The following is a 6,736-nucleotide window of genomic DNA, read 5'->3' as shown; positions in this document are numbered from 1 at the left end:
ACAGATGTCTCCAATATCAAACTGGGGTAGAAAAATTTCTTTTGTTTTGTCTGTTTTGTTGCAGTCAGGCGCTCACTTAGAGAACAAGGGAAGATAGCACAAGTTCAAAGAAAAGCGGGTCAAGCTCAGCAATCAGGCGCCCACTGGAGAAAAAGGGAAAATGGTGAAAGTTTTGAGGGAAAATAGTTCCAAGAAGCAAGAGAAGATGGTTCGAGTGTCTGCAATCAGGCGCCCACCTGGCAAACAAGGGAAAACAATTCAAGTTTCAGAGGAAAGGCATACAAGTCAAACGTCCACCTAGAGAACAAAGGAAAGCAGCTCAAGTTTCAGGGAAAAGCAGTTCGAGTTTCAGCAGTCAGGCACACACCTGGAGAACAAAGGGAAAACAGCAATGTTCATAGGAAGACAGTTCAAGTTCAGCAATCAGGATCCCACCTGGAGAACAAGGGAAAGCAAGTCAAGTTTCAAAGAAAAGAAGTGCATGTGTTGGAAATCAGGCACCCACCTGAAGAGCAAGGGAGTACAGTGCAAGTGTTGGCAATCAGGTGCCCACCTGGAGAGCAGGGGAGTACAGTTAAAGTTTTAGCAATCAGGCGCCAACCTGGAGAGCAAGGGAATGCAGTTAAGGTTTTGGCAATCAGGCTCCCACCTGGAGAGCAAGGGAATGCAGTTAAAGTTTTTGTAATCAGGCACCACCTGGAGAGCAAGGGAATACAGTTAATTGTTGGAAATCAGGTGCCCACTTGGAGAGCAAGGGAATTCAGTTAAAGTTCGACAATCAGGTTCCCACCTAGAGATCAAGGGAATACAGTTCAAGTTTCGGCAATCAGACACCCACCTGGAGAATAAGGAAAGCATTTCAAGTATCAAAGGAAGGCAACACATGTTTCAAGGGAAAACAATTTAAGGTAACAAAGGGGATACAATTCAAGTTTTGGTAATCAGGCGCCCGCCTGGAGAACAAGGGAATACAGCTCAAATGTTGGCAATCAGGCGCCACCTAAAGAATAAGGGAATTCACTTCAGAATGCAATTCAAGTCAACAACAAAAGAAGCTCGCGGCAAGAATGCGAGTCAATAATCCGAGATGATCAACGGAAGTTAGTCACAATCCAGAATAAAAAAAAGAAGAAGAAAGGCAAGAAGTGAATCCAAATGCAGAAGTTGATGAAAGATGTGGGCTGCTTAAGACATGACCGAAGTCATAAGCATGCTATGTCCGGTTTTGATCCGAAAAGCTGAAGAAGAATAAACTAGCACCTGCAACTAGTAAGCGTCAAGGTTCAAATCCAAAGTCTGTATGAAGATTCATTCAAGACTCAAGATCAAGCTTCAAAAGACTTATAGATAGGAATCTTATAACTCATAGTTGTCATGCTTAGTTAGTCTTTTTCATTTTGATATAATAACAGGACCGCGGACCGGAACCTCGACGGAATGACACCTCGACCGGCTCTCCACCCCAGTATACTCCATAATTTAGATCCGAAAATTAGGCCTAATTTTCGGATTTAGTCCATAATTCCTAGGCCCATACCCCTTAACCTAAAAAAACCCTACAAATACCTAGAACCCGTAGACCTAAGGCGATCAGCTACAAATATACAAAATACGCCTAAGACTCTAAGACTTTGAAAATCCGCCGGTTTCTATACCCCATCAACACCCCTCTTCATCCTCTCCACCCATCAAATCCCTTACCCAAAAAACACCAACCAGCGAAAAAGACGACCAGCCCCCCACCCCCCCAGCTTCATCTTCTTCCATGCTTAAACACCAACAACCCTAAAACCTCAACGACCACTCCCTAAACCGGATCCAGCCGCTGTTTCTCATCCAGCGAACTCCTCAAAAACAGACGAAACCCGTCGCCTAAGTTCCTTCCCCTTAATAACTCACTGTCGCCGAGCCAAGCTGCCGGAAAACCGCCGCCTGCCATCTCCACTACTCCGACGTAGTTGTTCCTCCTCTATCTCAAAGCAGCAGGACATCAGCCACATCCAACATCTCTTCCCTCACATCTTCAGTCGCGACACAAAAACACACACGCACGCGCAAATAGAAGACGGGGTAAAAGAAAATTGGATAGAGAAACTAAGAATTGTTCGATTGCTGTCTGTCGAGGTTTATGGGCATATTTGTTGGTTCCGTTTGAGGCTTCCATTTTGGTCCGGTTAGCAGTGATTAATTCTGTTTCTACGAAGGTTCAATGTAAGATTACTTCTTTCATTTTGTTTTGTTCTATTACAATGTTAATGATTATGTATTTTGTTCCTTGTGGAACCCGTGTGAAGGAGATGTGTTTTCTCCAATTATTTGTTCTTATTTGGTTTTAGAATTTCTTTTCAAAATACGAATAGGTATTTGCTGATTATGCTTGTGTGGTGTTAGTAATAGTTAGATTTTGATTTTCATTTTGAGTTTGCACCTCATTTGTTCGATAAATTGAAAATCGTAGTTCAGTCTCCATGAGTTTTAATCGTGTGACATGGGTTTGTCCTGAAATTTTATGCCTATAGAAGTAGAATTCTATAAAAATTTAGGATTTTGGTCCAGTTATATTTCATTTTGCTACTTTAAAAATAGGGTTTAACTATGAAATGTTTAAGAGAAACTCTGTAATGGATAAGTCCGTCATACGTGGGGAGATTTGGTTTGCTCGCAAATTGTTCGACAAAATGCCTAGTAGAAATATGATTCGTAAGGTTTTTATTATTATTTTTGTTCGTAAGGTTATTGATTAAGTAGCCATTTTTCTCCTGGGGCTGGGCTATTAAAGTGGATTCGCAATAGATGTTGGCAGATAGTCATGCAGTTAGGACTTCCAAATTTATTTGTTTGAATGTTAAAATTGGGTGAGATTGGTAAACTATAGGATTTATCTTTGTTCTTCATGTTCAAGTTTGTTCCGAATAATATAGAGATGGAACATTGCAATTTCTGATGCTATTTGACTTGAAATTTGATTAAGTTAAATAACTCATGAACACCGCTAGTATACTTTTAGGCATGCTTATAATCTATCATCGTGATTGTGTATACGTTCGCGTGACATGATTATGATTTCAAAAAAATGAATTTCATAGGTTGCTTTAGGCGCTTTAAGTAACTAAGTGTCATGGCTACGGGTACGGTTCCCGTGACGTAGTTGGGATACATAATTTCTAAAATCTGGGTGTACATTTCATGTGACCCGATTCTAATTTATAACAAGGTTAAATAGAACGTGTCGTGAACCATGGGTGCATTTCATGTAGCGTGACTTACGATGCGTTTTAAATAACCTTGAATTTTCCAAAAATTTTAAAAGCGGCTAAAAAGTTAACAATGCACAATAGGTTTAAAACGTGTAAAAAATTAGATAATTAAGCCAATAATAATAGTTGAGCGACCATGCTAAAACCACGGATCTCGGGAATGCCTAACACCTTCTCCCGAGTTAACAGAATTCCTTACCCGGATTTTCGTGTTTGCGGACTGTAAACAGAGTCAATCTTTCCTCGATTCGGGATTCTAAACCAGTGACTTGAGACACCATAAATTATTCCAAGTCGCGACTCTAATTTTGAATAAATAATTCCGTTTCGATTATTGTCACTTTAATTGAAAGAACTCCCCTATACCGTTTCTGGTGGTAGAAAAAGGAGGTGTGATACTAGTTGCTTCATCACCACCCGCTCAGCCAGCTAGGGGTGGAGGTTAGTCAACTAGGGGTCGCCCCAGAGGGGTAGGTCGATCAGGTGGCGGTCAGGCCTATTTCTATGTACTTCCAAGCAGACCCGATGCTATTGCTTCAGATGTTGTTATTACAGGTATCGTTTCAGTTTGCCATAGAGATGCCTCTGTATTATTTGATCCCAGTTCCACCTTTTCTTATGTGTTATCATACTTTACTCGTTATTTGGTTATGCTACGTGAGTTTCTTACTTCACCCATTCATGTATCTACCCTGGTAGGCGATACTGTTGTTGTAGACTGTGTGTACCGATCGTGTGTGGTGACTATTTGGGGTCTGGAGTCCCATGTGGATCTTTTATTATTGTGTATGATGGATTTCGATGTCATTTTGGGCATGGATTGGCTATCTCCGTGTCGTGCTATTCTGGACTGTCATGCTAAGACAGTCACATTGGCAATACCGGGTATGCCACGGATTGAGTGGCAAGGTGTGACTGATTAGGTTCCCAGTAGAGTGATCTCATGTTTGGTAAGGGTTGTCTTTCGTATCTAGCCTTTGTGAGGGATGTCGGTGCAGAGACTCCAGTATCGATTCTGTTCCAGTTGTGAGGGATTTTCCCGATGTGTTTCTTGTAGACCTGTCGGGCATGCCACCAGACATGAATGTTGATATTGGTATTGACCTGGTGCTGGGCACTCAGCCCATTTCTATTCTTCCATATCGTATGGCACCAACGGAGTTGAAATAGTTAAAGGAGCAGCTTCAGGAACTCCTTGATAAGGGGTTCATTCAGCCTAGTATGTTATCTTGGGGTGCGCCGATTATATTTGTGAAGAAGAAGGATGACACTATGAGGATGTGCATTGATTATAGACAATTAAACAAAGTAACAGTTAAGAAAAAGTATCCTTTCCCCCGCATTGATGATTTATTCGACCAGCTTCAGGGAGTGAGAGTGTTCTCCAAGATTGATCTCTGTTCAGATTATCACCAGTTGAATATCAGAGACTCGGATACTCATAAGACGACTTTCAGGACCTGATATGGTCATTATGAGTTCTTGGTGATGTCTGTTGGGCTGACCAATGCCCCAGTAACGTTCATGCATTTGATGAACAATGTGTTTCAGCCTTATCTCGATTCGTTTGTCATAGTCTTCATTGATGATATTCTGGTTTATTCGCGTAGTCAGGAGGAACACGCGGAGCATTTAATAGTTGTGTTGCAGAGATGGAGGGAGGAGAAGCTTTATGCAAAATTCTCCAAGTGTGAGTTTTGGCTCAGTTCAGTGGCTTTCTTGGGGCACGTGGTGTCCAGTGAGGGTATTCAGGTTGATCCGAAGAAGATAGAGGCGGTTCAGAGTTGGCCCAGACCGTCCTCAGCCATAGAGATTCACAACTTTCTTGGTTTGGCAGGATATTATCACCGGTTTGTTCAGGGATTCTTATCTATTGCGTCGCCCTTGACCAAGTTGACTCATAAGGGTGCTTCATTTGAATGGTCGGACGAGTGTGAGGAGAGCTTTCAGAAGCTCAAGATAGCCTTGACCACAGTTCCAGTGTTAGTTTTTCCATCAGCTTCAGGTTCATATATCGTGTACTGTGATGCTTTAAGAGTTGGTATTGGTTGTGTATTGATGCGTGAGGGTAGAGTTATTGCCTATGCTTCTCGTCAGTTGAATCCACATGAGAAGAACTACCCCGTTCATGATTTGGAGTTGGCTGCCATAGTTCATGCATTGAAGATTTTGAGGCATTACTTATATGGTGTGTCTTGTGAGGTGTTTACTGATCATCGTAATCTCTAGCACTTTTTCAAACAGAAGGATCTCAATTTGAGGCAGCGGAGGTGGTTGGAGTTGCTTAAGGATTATGATATCACTATATTGTACCATCTGGGAAAGGCCAATGTGGTGGCCGATGCCTTGAGCCGAAAGACAGTGAGTATGGAGAGTTTGGCATATATTCCAGTTGGGAAGAGACCTCTTGCGGTTGATGTTCAGGCCTTGACCAATCGGTTCATGAGGTTAGATATTTCGGAGCCCAGTCGGGTATTAGCTTGTGTGATATTTCGGTCTTCCTTATATGATCGTATTAGAGAGCGCTAGTATGATGATCTGTATTTGCTTGTCCTTAAGGACAGAGATCAGCACGATGATGCCAGAGATGTGACCATGGGTGATGATGGGGTGTTGATGATGTAGGGCCGGATTTGTGTGACTAATGTGGATGGGCTTTGAGAGTTGATTCTGGAGGAGGCCCATAACTCACGGTATTCCATTCATCCGGGTGCTGCGAAGATGTATCAGGATTTGAGGCAGCACTATTGGTGGAAAAGTATGAAGAAAGATATTGTGAGGTTTGTAGCTCGGTGTCTCAGTTGTCAGCAGGTGAAATATGAGCATTAGAGACCGGGTGGCTTGCTTTAGCGGATGGATATTCCAGAGTGGAAGTGGGAAAGGATCACTATGGACTTTGTAGTTGGACTTCCATAGACTTTGAAAAAGTTCGATACTATTTGGGTGATTGTGGATCGGCTGACCAAGTCCGTGCATATCATTCCTGTGTGTCCTACCTATTCTTCAGAGCGGTTGGCAGAGATCTTTATCTGGGAGATTGTTCGTCTGCATGGTGTCCCCGTTTCCATCATTTCAGATAGGGGCACTCAGTTTACATCGCAGTTTTAGAGGTCGGTGCAGCGAGAGTTGGGTACTCAGGTTGAGTTTAGCATAACATTTCACCGTCAGACGGACGGGCAGTCCGAGCGCACTATTCAGATATTGGAGGACATGTTGCGTGCTTGTGTCATTGATTTCGGAGGGCCATGGGATCAGTTTCTACCGTTTGCAGAGTTTGATTATAACAACAACTACAAGTCGAGTATTCAGATGGCTCCATATGAGGCTTTGTATGGGAGGCGGTGTAGATATCTAGTTGGTTGGTTCAAACCGGGTGAGGCTAGGCTATTGGGGACAGACTTGGTATAAGATGCTCTAGAAAAGGTGAAGGTGATTCAGGAGAGGCTTCGTACAGCGCACTCGAGGCAAAAGAGTTATGC

Source organism: Nicotiana tabacum, chromosome 5, assembly GCF_000715075.1.
Source record: "Nicotiana tabacum cultivar K326 chromosome 5, ASM71507v2, whole genome shotgun sequence".
Lineage (NCBI taxonomy): Eukaryota > Viridiplantae > Streptophyta > Magnoliopsida > Solanales > Solanaceae > Nicotiana > Nicotiana tabacum.
The sequence above is the reverse complement of the archived record's forward strand: the minus strand, read 5'-3'. Positions refer to the sequence as shown.